The sequence below is a fragment of the Galleria mellonella genome, unplaced genomic scaffold, assembly GCF_026898425.1.
Source record: "Galleria mellonella isolate WM207_F2 unplaced genomic scaffold, CSIRO_AGI_GalMel_v1 utg213, whole genome shotgun sequence".
NCBI lineage: Eukaryota > Metazoa > Arthropoda > Insecta > Lepidoptera > Pyralidae > Galleria > Galleria mellonella.
The window spans coordinates 1,239,248-1,253,139 of record NW_026442039.1 but is presented as its reverse complement, the minus strand read 5'-3'; the positions used below and the strand labels follow the sequence as shown (position 1 = coordinate 1,253,139).

General features: G+C 27.8%; 1 protein-coding gene across 2 annotated transcripts in view; it reads right to left on the bottom strand.

The window, feature by feature from the left end:
• LOC113511953 (elongation of very long chain fatty acids protein AAEL008004-like) overlaps positions 1 to 13,892 on the bottom strand; it is a 34,044-nt gene extending 20,152 nt beyond the window's left edge. The window contains exons 1-2 of one of the 2 annotated variants that reach the window (XM_026895685.3): positions 13,563 to 13,892; positions 10,874 to 10,934 (exon numbers count right to left, since the gene is read on the bottom strand). The gene's annotated coding sequence lies outside the window, so the exon portion shown is untranslated. Of the gene's footprint in view, positions 1 to 8,356; positions 8,582 to 10,873; positions 10,935 to 13,562 lie in introns of those variants that run through there. The other variant, XM_026895684.3, reaches the window with a different exon arrangement.

Below are 13,892 nucleotides of genomic sequence, written 5' to 3'. Positions count from 1 at the left end.
TTCCTGATCAAGTAATTCTTGATTGTTCAAATTATTTAAGATGAAGCATTACACGAAATAAAATAAAAAATATAGAAGGTTTGGTAGCTATAGTTCACAAATTTTAACCTTAGCGATAAGGGTTTCAGAAATCCAATTTTCGAAATATCAGACTATATGGAAAGCATTCAACGGATTATTGTGTTCGGTGAGGAAACGATTTAATAAGATTTAACGTTCGAAAATATATTTATATATACTTTTATTGTTATACATATAACAAGCGATACATATCGCACGATAGTAAATAAATTTTAGTAAAATAAGAATACATGTAACCGCTGTAAAAAAATGATTCATGCATATCAGCTAAAAATTTTTGGCATTGATAAGTTGGCATACCTTGAACCTGGGAATTAAACCATAAGCCCATTTCTCAAAGGGATGTCTTCTACCTAACGAAATATAATAATAAAGTGTGTAGTTAAAATTTGTAAATTTAAATAATTTCAAAGGAACATTTAATAACCCGCCTGTTTCCCTTCGCTTCATTCATGTAAATCCTTATCATCAGACTCTGTAGGGATTTCAGGAAATATATTTTTAATACCCATCAACGGAAATCCTATGCAAATTCTAATTTCGAATCTAGTTATTTGTATATTTTTAAGTGGCCACAAAAAAGGGAGGTTCGTAATTGGTTTGAGTTTTTTTATTAGTTGTTATTCAACACAAACTTAATTGACCAAATGAAAATATGACAAAGTACAAAAGGTGAAATTAATGCTAGTAACCTTCTCCCAGTCAACCTTTAGGACTAATAGTAAATTATAAATGCGGTGTTTCATTATAAAGACATGTTATATATAGTGTAAGCAAAATGTGTTTTATCAATCGTACATATACAATGTCCGAACCATTCAAGCATGCTCTTTCTCATTTTTATACCGGCACTTTCTTTCAAACCATCCCGTTCTTGCATTAATTCTAATAGGAACACACGGTATGTATCTTATGAAGCAGACAATGTCCGTAGTATTCAGTTGGATTCTACTTTCATTATCTTTCTTACGTACTCAAATCTCCCTCTCATACAAAGTAGTTTCTAAACAGGCCAATATTAAATTATTAGCACATATCTATTATAGAATGTTAACTCCAATAATATAATTACGAGTAATTAGTGTTATTTAGCTCATGTAAATTCAGATCAAATATCTTATCCAAGATTAGTGTGTGAAAATTTTTTACAATTAATAATATTACTAGAATTAATTTCAATGTATCGAGTTTCATTCTCTTTGTTTAGCGAAAAAAATGTGACATTAAGTCTGATATGCGATTTCCTTGGATAAATAAATGAAAATTAACTTTAAAAGTATATACACACAGTTGCGTTTTATGTAATAAACAGCATATTCACAATGTCGCTTTTCTATATAAATTAAATACGAGTACATATTTATTTATTAAGAGTCTTATATTACTTACTATGTAGAGGATATTTTCGTAATAATCATGTTGACAAATGTTCCACACTTAGATTATAGAGCATCGAGTATCTACAATGTGTTAAAATTTAGTAGCTAATTTGACGTTTTACTGACAATAATTTTTTTGAATCAAAACAAAAGGCGTTTTTTTCAGTGTTGCAAGTAATTTCAAGTTCAAATTAACCTTATAAATTTCGACCACATAATTAGTATTAACTGTAATACTGGTAACCTGATTTACGTACACATGGATAAAAAAAGTTGACGTGTTTTTGGTGGTGCATTTGAATGGGGACAAAAAGGCACTTACACTACACGTCAGAAAATAAATACGAGTACTATTCTTATTTTAAAATGAAAAATACCACGTTTCAAAGTCCAATAATATTTTATTATAGTAGGTATCTAAAGTAGATATCTTGTTGTTTATCGGTGTAAACATATATTAAATTAAAATTAAATGTAATAAAAAAAAAAAAAAAAAAAAGAAATATGAGAACAGTAAAATTAAGAATTTCTTCTTTTTTTATGTAGATTGCAAATAGTAACACAGATTTTGGTACGGTAAGATATATTTATTCCTTACGATATGATTGTTAAATATTCATTCAGAAACGTCATTGTTTTAGATTTTTTACAAGATTTCCAGGTCAAGGTTTCTATTATCACGAAATGAAAAATAAGCAATAACATTTTCACTTGACATGTACAATTATGTAAGTACGAGAACATGATAAATATTACTAGTAAAAAAACCAAGTGTAAGGATTTTTGTTACATGAATTTTACATTTCGAAAACATGTACATACGGTAACACCCAGTACATATTTCTTTTGTGTTAATATTTTCTTTACTACCTGTATATTTGTATAAGGTATATTTTGATTCAGACTAAGTACATCAGCTTACAGCGGTTTAAAAACAAACAATGTCTATTATAGTAATAAATTTTAATTTTAGGTACACTTTTAATTAAACATATTTTTGTAAAACGGCAGCAATTATAAAATATGGTAAATATTCTACGATAAGATTACTTGTCGCTCGCATCTATTAAATAATTAGTCACAGTATATTGAATTGTGGGTCCAATAATTGTTCAGTATCTTAATAAATAAAAAAAAGGGGAAAATTATGAAACTCGAATAATAAAATGTTTTCTTTTTTTTATTACGAACGTCATATATCAGACATTTAGGATCGGCATTAAAGTAAAAACCTAACAGTAGATCTGGTATTCTTGCATTTATGAATCATCTATGACACACGTAAATTTACAACTAAATTCATACAATCAAATCATTTTTATCACCGTATATACACATACATATACACACACATACGGTGAACTAAAATAAAAAAATAACATTTGATTTTACTCGTAATAATTGTAGAAACCACGAATATTAAAACCTAATCAAAAATCAAATCAGAAAATTCCATGTATTTGTGTTATTTAGTGATCTTCACGTCATTACTCAGTGGCTCGATCAACAACTTGTCAAAATAATATTTTTTTACGATGTCTGACTTTGTATTGCAAATGAGGAATTATGATTATTTCATATCAGAAAATTAAGCAAAATAGTAAAGCTTTTTCTTTATACAATTATAGTGCACATTGGCTGGTTCTAGGCTTCTTTCATTCCTAAAATATCTTTTTCCGAAATGGCACTTCTGTAGGTCAAATTCAAGGGTTCCTTGGTACAATACTACAGAGGAAATTTTATAGTATGACTTGATCTGTACATCACAGTGCTATATCTCAAGAACTACTGATAAGTGTTACAGATTTCTTAAGTTCGTTTTTAATTTCTTTAATACTGCTGCTTTGCGTAATTAGTTTATTATTACGAGTAGTAAGTAACCACTGCTAAACATACAAAGATGTACACAGCGTGGGCGTAGTGTTCATTTCGCAAGATATTAATATGCGACTATGATCAATTTGGTTACCTCGCGAAACCTTGCTGCTCGCTCGGTTATATAACACTGAAGATAAACAAATGGACAATGGATTCGTATCGACCTAGTTTATCGATTAGATTAGAAATTTATCATCAACATTTTCTTTATCTCATTTATTGTTAGTATTTGTATTTTATCTTATTTTAAATATACTTAAAAAATGAGGAGGTTTTTATTTTATGTTAAATATATCATGGATGATTATAAACGCTATTTTGATGATTCATTACTTAATCAAAAGGGTTTTCTCAAGTTTACTTATTTTTACAAGAAGAAGTATTCCTGTTAAGCTTTATTAATAAACTGACTTTTGCTCGCAACATTGAAGGTGTGGCTTTTGGAAGTAGGTAACCACTTTTAGGTGACGTATCAAGATAAACCATACACCAGGTTTTAAATTAGACTTTCAGCAAAATAACTGTGAAAACTGCATTTAATAATAAATGGTACACATTTAAATGAAGAACCCTGTATAATAATTTTAAATAATAGTTTAATTAATGAATTGTAAACCACAAACAATACTGAATAATTTATATAATTAAATCGTTAATTAATAAAAGAAAATAGGCTTTGTGCTAATCGAATGTCTGATAGGTCGATGCATTATCGATAAGAATTTATATAAATATTTGAAAACAAAAAGTAATTAAGCCATTAAATCATTATGGAACGATGTAAATAAAATTACAACTATAAATATTTACGTACATAATCACGTCTTAAGAAATGTTTCTAGATTTATCTTGTATTTTATATACAATAGGTAATAATATTATCCACAATACTGATGGGATAAAAACTTTTAATGTAAGATATGGTCTATCCGTGTACCACAATTTTATTTAAATCCGTACATCTCTTGAAATAAGTATCTAAATATATAAACTTACTATTAATAGGAATTATAGAATCTTACATTAATGAGTAGTGGATAAAAATGTGAGAATGAAATTAAAGGTAGGAATTTTTATATAAAGTTTAGCGTCCAGGTTACAACTGGAAAAGTCAGGTCAAAGTAACCTTTGACATCATGCGTACATTAGTTCAATCATAATAAAGTAACATTACTTGTAAAAATTTACTTCTTATGTGTAGACCCAAAACAAAGTCGAAAAAAAAAATGTATTCATCTACGGTTAAAAAAGAAAAACTGGTTAGACTCAAGTTCAACAAGTGCTCCCAGTGTTTCAGAATGGAAAAAATACAGTATAGCGCGGAAAAAAACGGAACATAAGTATATACATGCAGTGACGTCAATTGTTACTACAAAAGGAACTTGTACAATAATATGTAAGTACAAAAACAATTACAAGTGCAGCTTTCATAAATATGCGCAGTTTTAAATTGTTCGTACTTTACAGAAAAAAATAGTTTTTGTATGTTTTCTACTATGTATGATGACATCTGGTTAATAACGTTGGAGGTCGTATGTACCTAGTAGGCCACCTTCGTTATCTAGAAATTCTTGACATCAGAGGGCGCACAAGCAATAGTTTTGCTGCATACAATGTAAATACTATTTTGACGAAATTTGGTATATTTTAATGTAATAACTAGTTAGTAGTTAACTAGTAATAACCGGTTAGTAGTTACTTACCGGTAGTAATTACATTAAAATATAATGTGGCTTAGGAAACTTTTAACAATAAAATTTGGTATAGTTTAATACCTATACAAGATCCTATATAATCATCATCATATTAGCTATTATATATCAAAAGATTAAGATCCTTTATATTAAGGTAAAATGTATAATTCACACGGGAATCAGCGGTGGAAGATGCCAAATATTTTTTTTCCAAATTAATACGATTTTTTTAACTGTTACCCAACCATAAACTCATTTCGGTTTTCACTACGTTTTAGTATGTTATAATAATAATAACAATTTTATTTATTTATCTTAAAAGAGCCAATTTTTTCACCTCAATTTGCTATTTTTCATTCCTTATTAGGTTTACAAACACAAAAATTAACAAATCCCAAGTTCATTTTATATTCCTCTAACAATTTCGCGAACTCCACAATTTTTGTCCAAAATTGCGGAAAACATACTCATGACAGGAAAATACAAAAATAAATCTTGTTGTGGCGAGCACAGCTCATAAATAATCAAAATCGATATGAGCGAGTTGGACTCACACATAGATAGTTTTAAAAACGAAGATTCTGTACTTAAATAGATTTCTGCAAATAAGGTTTTGTTTTCCTTAACTGATATATTTATTTCAACAAGTTGATAGAGATAATTATCGATGTATGTTCTATTACAGTTTGAAATTTACCAGGCGAATATAAATCTAGAGATTAAAGTAATTTATTACCGAATATAAATAATATCATGATAATTTAAAAATATTGACACCAATAATGATAACAACTACAAATTAACTAAGATATTAGATTATAAAATTATCTAATACTAGCTATTGCCCTTGGCTTTATATGCACGGTATCGTGTTTCTCTTTTAAACTGAAATTATCAAAAATCATTTTTTTTTACAGACGTTATAAAATAAACTATGCTCCAAATTTTAGCTTTGAGAGCTGAAATTTTATAGTTTATAGATTTAGTAGTTTTGAATGTGTTAATATTTAGTAAAAACGATTTTTTAAGTATTTATCATGAACCTTATTTATAGCAAATTTGCTTCAAATGCTATTCGACACTTGATTTTTACCTTTTTTTTTAATCTTTTGTGTTTTCAACCGATTTAAAAAAGAAGGAGGTTCTCAATTCGATTGTATTATTTTATGTATATTTCCGTCAGTTGTAAACTGATTTGTAATTTTTTTATCTGAAAGGATATGCCTATAGATTCGTTCCATAGACTATGAAAATCGGTTTAGAAGTTTAGTTAGCAGTCCAAATTGGTTTACAATTGACGGAATTATGAGGTAACAAACATAAGAAAAATACCACCGAAAACCTTCTCTTTTATTGAAGTTGTTAACCAATTTCAATTAAAATTAATATGGAACCTACAAAGGAGTAAAATTTATCGATTGCAAAAAAAGATGAAAATCGTTTTAAATTAATAACGTCAATTTTGAAGAATTGAAGATATCGCGTGCCATAAAAAATAAACTAAATTTAAATTGAGAGAGATTGCATTCGGAATTCTCTTACTAAATTGTTTGCCAAGAGATAATAATATACATAATATACACTCGCTCTTATCTACTATTTTTTATCCATTAATAGAATTTGAATTTCGATTATTATTTTTTTATTTCTATGCATTTTCGTTGTGGCGTGAAATTATTATAGGTAGACTAGCTCATAATTCTTTTCATAGGATTTCAGAAGCTAAAGAAACAAAATGTAAATGCATAAATTACCACTATTACGTTGTCGTTGTTGTTTTTGCCGTAAAGATGTATCTTTTACCCCGTTTTTGACGTAAAGATGTATCTTCTACTCTGTTTTTGTAAATTCTTATATCATTCCTTTTAAAAATAGGTAATAGAGTATAATAATAGCATGTATGTAGTTTTTCTAACGAAAACCTCTATTTAAGTACTTAGAGTAGTAGTTTATATGTTCCAGTAAGAAACTACTAAACTGTATAGATATAAGATCCAATGTCAAAAAACGGGCTTCAATTTAGTTACTCAAAAAGTACAATTGGCTGATATCGCCATTTTTCAGTATTGCAACTAATTCGATTGAAAAGTCCTCAGTTTAGGGGATTTTTTAAATTTTGAATTTGGAACTATTTTTTTTTTCAATATACTTAGATACATCCTCGCTATATAATAATAATATAAATGTGGTAAAGAGTTTGTTTGCTTGTTATCTTATAGCGGCTAACGGTTTAACCAACTACTGGAATTTGGTATACATGTATTATATGGGATTGAGAAGGATATCGGTTACTTTTCCCGGTCAGTAAACATACATCAGTCACGTGGAAAAAATAATATTTTGATATAAGGTTTGGATCATACTCTATGAATTTACACTGTTTTTTCAATATTATAGATGTAAGATTATTTTGTTACTTTTATTATTTTTAATTAAACTTTACAACATTAATCTCTCCTACTTATGAACAAATATCTATATAATTATAAATATGGCATCTCTGTTTACGCACATATAAACAAAATAGTTTTGTTGGTAAATAATTTGTATTGAGAAATCTCATTTAAAGGTTAATCCTACTAATATAATAAATACGAAAGTTTCTAACGATTGGATGCATGAATGGATGTTTGTCAGTGATTATTGCAAAACCTACTGAACGGATTAAAATAAAATTTGGTATACGGATAGGTTATATCGTAACTTAGCACATAGGCTGTATTGATAAACGCGGGCGAAGTCGCGGGATACAGCTAATAATCTGTAATAATATTAGTCATTATTTTATCCAGACTTGTCAATATAATTATATTTAAAAAAAAATAAGTTTTAATTTAACATAAAAATAATTAAATCAATTAAAAAGTATGTATTTTAGTTGTCTAGACCCCATAGTACAAAGCTTTGATTTGTTTGAGACTAGATGGCGCTATGTAATATGTCTAGTAATATTTGTTAATTCTAATTTTTATTCAACGAAATTTGCAATTTTTTGAGCAACAGAATTTTTAAAACAACTAAAACATTTAAAGAATATTTAATATATTAGTAGTCTTATTCCAAAGGTATCAAGGCATACATTTTAAAATTTTACATTGAACTAGCTATGTAGTAAATGCTTCTCTTTATCTCGCAAAACTTGTTATCTCCTGTGGATATTTTGAAAAAGGCTTTAATATTTTTTTTCCTTAAAAGTAATTTCTTCAAAGCATTTCTAGCGAAATTAAGTAACAAAATATTACCAATTAAAGGCCACAGTTTAAGACAATCAATGTAAGAAAAATAAAAATGACTATAAAGAAAAATAAAAATGTTTATACTTACATAAGGAAGAATTGCTATCCGTATTCACTATACGGACGTGTGTCGAACGGCAAAAGGATGACACCCTTTAAGAAGGAGCGCACCTGTTTTAGACACCTATTGAATGTAAAATAAATACCGACGCGCCTTTTGCGCTGGTCTGAATGGTTGCGTGATGGAATACGAGTATAACCGCCAATACAGCGGCAGCGCCGGCGCTGCGATAGTGACTGACGGTTTGCGAGGCGCCTTCGGCCGCATTAGGGTTCTTGTCTGCGTCATACGGACGTCACTCGATGACAGTTGTTGAAAATTATAATAGACCGCAACAGAAAGATCTTAAGACGTCAAAATAATTAATTTATTAATTAACATCTAAAGTATGTTCATTTAAAATCCGGTAGAATACGGAACTGCAATAATATGAAGACAGTAGCAGTCTATGCGATTCATAATATAATAATCGAATAAGGCTTAATTAATCATAAATTACAAGAAATAATAATTATTTTTGTAGTAGCCCCGACATTCTTACAGGCTCATTTGTGATAAAGCACAAATCAAAATCAAAATAAAAAAAAAAAAAACTAAATTTTTTAATAACTTAATAGGAGGAATCGTTGCGATTTTTTATTAGATATGTACCTTAAATGTCTATTCAATTTTTTTAAGATTATTAACAAAAAATTCTCCATTCATCAGTCCAAAGAATACTTTCTTTTTGAGAATGTTATGAGATATCTACTCTAATTTTAAAATCATATTTGCAATTGTTAAGGTGTACTGCATTATTCTTGTATTGATTTTGTTACAATCGAAGTCTCTGTTTTGCTCCAATGTTTAAGAAGGACGCTACTGCCCTTCCCTCGCTCTCTCTTAGTCGCCTCTTACGACACTCACAGGAAAGGATGGGGTGGCCTATTCTATGCTGGGACCACACGGCCATTTTATTAATCTTACTCCTATTAATATTATATTCGTAAATGTGAAAAATTGTAATAACATTTGTATGTTTAAATATTGAATATATGAATATTTATTTAAAGGAAATATGGTAAATATATAGATCTTAACAATAGAAAGTTCACATCATTTTTGCTATAATTACGCATGCAAAATAAAAAAATAAAAAAAAACAGCAGCTATTAATATTGATAGAATCAAGTATTAAACAATTAGTAACATTAACAATTCATAATAAAAAATTCAAATAAAATTTCATGACAATTAAAATACGCCATTAGACTTCATTTGATATTATAGGTATATATAAAAAGGTACTTGTAGGTATATTTAGTGTCAATAATGTTATTAAATATTAATTTTTATTTTACTTTTAATTTTATAAGTTCATTAATTGAATAGAAATAATTATCTATAAGCTATTTCGTAATTTTGGGATTTTTTTTTGTATAGACATAGTAATTCTTTTGATATAGAGAAGTTTTACACTCCGTTACAAATAATTTAGTGGGATCCCTACTCCCAAATTTAGAGTGTTTCACAAGCCTTTGTAAAAATTTTTGAATGAGAAGTGCAATTTAGATAATGCATATAGATGCCACTGTAAGAATTTTGTTCTGGTTGAAATACTGCCAACAAGATTCCGTAGGTTGTATATTTATCAATTCCTCGTATGCATTTTTGTGCAATAAGTGTTTATTAATGAACTTGGCGTCCGCCCTCCCCCAACCTCTCAAAAATACCATATATAAGCATTGTACCTACGTATAAGCTGTGAGAACAGTGTTCACATTTACATTATCGTTTTAATCATCGAAGCGCAATTCAAACTTATAATTTTTTATACACAGATTGTTAATATGTTTCTTCTAATTTCTATTCTTATATTACTCCTAAAATTTTTAATGCTTTATATTTAAAACTTATATCTAAAAATTTGATTTCGATATTTTATACTTAAAGTTTCGGTAGTTCGTTTTAAAATTAACAAACTGAGTATATTTTGTTTTTGACAAATTTATATTAAAATTATCACGTTCTAGCCAATTATTTACGTCTTTAACTATTTACTTTATAATTCAATAAATATTTGTTATTCAATCACGCTTAAACGGCTTTAAATAAAATTTAGTACGATATATATGTATATGCAGTATACTTGTATATGAGGAGGTTGTATTTATAATTAACGAATAGGTACGATACTTCGTATATTGATTCACGCGAGTAAAGCCGTGGGGTACTGATAATATATTCATATTTATTAAAAAGTGTATTAACGCAATCGCAGGAATCTCACAACATTGTACAGAAGTTATATACCTATATTATATATATATATATATATATATATATATATATATATATATATATATATATATATATATATATATATATTTGTACATCTTTGTAAAGTTATATATACGTAATTAATACAAAACAATTACATCAACAAAATATACAGGCCGAAATCGTTAGAATCCCTTCCTTTTAAATTGAACATTTTTAATAAAGAAAGATGGGATTTCGATTTCACCCTGTATAATATAATTAAATATGAATGAAGATAGGTACCTGGTTTGAAATACAGTTGGGTTTCTTGCTCATTCGTCAGCTATGTACTTGCAAATAAAATCTGAAATATAAAAAAAAGATTTTTAAATATAATGTTCAAGATGTAAGTACGTACGTATACGGAAATAACATTGATTGCATAGAACCAAGGTTTTAAGTACAGTTATAGTCTCAAAGTGTCAATACAATACACAAATACAGGTATCGAGCATTAATGGCGACCCCGTTCTGGCTTTACACGGATGTACAATATACATACAAACAATTTTTAAAAAAATATCTAAATGACAGTGAAACCTATATTAAAATCCATAGCATAGTTTAGAAGTACCTAAACCGAGAAACAAATGCGTAGCGATATTGTATTATATTATTTAGAGACTAGTTTTTACTTGCGAATTTGTCCAAGTGACTCAGATAAAAGTAGTCTACATCCTTCCCCATCTCAAGTACTATGTATTTTCAAATATACTCGCAGAACCACATTCCGGAATGGCAAAATCTTTAATTACTATATTTTTGTATCAATAATTCCCTTTATGCAAATAGACTACTAAGGTATTATGTATTATTTATTTATGTATCAATGTTTTAAGTATGGGACGTATTTTATAAAATTAGGGTATGATGAGGCTGACATATCCTTATAGGATAAAAGCCTCTAAATAAAAAAGATTAAAAAAAAAGTACTATGTATATACATATATTCGGTATATACCAAATTTCATAACGATTGGTTGAGCTGTTAAGGTAAAATGATAATAAATAAATAACTCACTTTTGTATTTATAATACTATGACAGACAAAAAATCCTTACTAGTGTAATCATGATTTATAATAGTTTTAAGTAATTTTCCATGAAGTAAAGCTACCTAAATATTTGAATGGCAACACTAACGATTGACCCACATATTTGTCTTAATCCCTCTTTTTCTGTGCCAATATATTTTTTTATTTATATTCTATAACAATCAAGTATGTCTATTATTATTTGCATAGAAGATTGACAATGCAATCTCTTACACAAAGCTGAATACTTTAATCCTTAAGACATGGTTGTAAAACTGTAATTTATTACACTTTTTGTTTTTAAGATTTTTTGTACTCTTTCATCCGAATTCAATCCATATGCTTATGAGAATATTTAGTCATTTTTTTATGTTTATTATATTTAAATAAACACTATTGTTAATAAGAAACAACATTATCAAGAACTGGTACAACGATATTCTCTTTCTGAACAATCATAAAAACACATATTTGTTAAATCAAATGACAACCAATGTGCAGTAATAGATATGGTGTCTTGCATAAATATGGTACTAGGTTTGATTCTCAGACAGACTAATATAAAAAAAAAACCTGCGTATCAAATTGCTTTCAAGTCTGTTCAATAGTTATTGGATGAAAAAGTAACAAACTTTTGTATTTATAACATAAATAGGATAAATATCAATAATAAAGAATATTACATCATTAAATTATACACACAACTGTCATCCCAAGTGGAAGTCAGAGGCTTTGTCTATTTACAGTCATCAACATAATAAACAAAATATTTTATAAAAGAACAGTAGCCTCTATGTGAACCAATATCACATAAAAACTGAACTTTTGTTTATAATGGATAAACTTAAAAAATACTTAATTTATACATTTTTTAGACCTTTATCAGCGAGTAATGTGGATCATATTTTATAAAAATTAGAGATTATAAAAATTAAATTATATCTTTTGTATATCCTATTTGTGTAAAGCTGGGGCAGGTCGCTAGTTTTTCATATATTAATGGACACTGTTTTAGTAAGAGAGCAGGAATAAATATATTTGTTATATAAACCCAATAATATTCTTGCTTTTCTAGTAAAGTACAATCTAGAAAATTCAAAATGCCTATCATGAACTAACAAATATTTACCTAGGTATTTTGTAATGATGACTGGCTAAATAATACAAGGTTTTGTCCACAATTTCAGTAAGATATTATTTCTTTAAAGTTTATATAGTTTTGCCCACATCTGATGTGTAATAGATTTTTTAATGGATAATAATAGAATGGTAACCCCACTTGTGCTTATGGTGTACACAAGTGAGGCAACAGTGAGGGATGACAAGTGAGGATAAAAATAGGCCAGTTAATCCACCATGAGAAATTTTATAAGAATTAATCACAATGGTTTCTAGAGGAAACTGCATACAGGTCATCCTGACATGGTATAATTACTATCAATGGGACTATTAGACCTCATTACTAACAATCCCTTTCCCCTGTAAGACATTATAATCAAATGTCTGAAGAGTAATAAGAGACCCTTTTTTATATCATTAGCTCTTACTTTATCCAAGTATGTATTTAATGCTGGTACTGTATGAGGTTGTTACCTAAGGTATAGGCTTGTTCTAGGTAAGATGATAGTTTGTAATAATGAATTGTCCCCATTTTGTCTACATTTTCTGTAGTTAAAATTTAATACAATTTTTAATACAACAAAATATTATTACCTAAAACTTTATTATTTAGACATAGGTAATAAGGATAGATAAGTGATTTTCACATAAAATCACTGTTATAAAATAATATTTTGATTTACTTATGAAGTACAATAAGTTTTATGTAAAATTATTAGGATGCAACTTTTTTGAATTGTGGGCGTGTGCAATTTATAAGTTAAATAAATTACTAATTACCAGATTAGTAGATCTTCGACGAAGACGTTGTCATTGTTTAATGAACACATATATATTTGAAAGTAACAAAATTTAATTCATCGCATAATAAAATACTTGAAAATAGAAAATACAAATAAGAAGGGTATACTCTTATTTGAACGATGACTAATTTTAAGGTTATATCTAAAAATTGAAGCTACTGAATCTACGTTCCTATAATCAAGTTTAATGTTAGATTGTTTTATCACGGCATTCTTGTATAATTAAAGAAAAGAAAACTCAATTTAATTAAAACATACAAAAAAAGCGAAAACTAGACGTCCTAATTCAGAAAACGGAATGAATAAT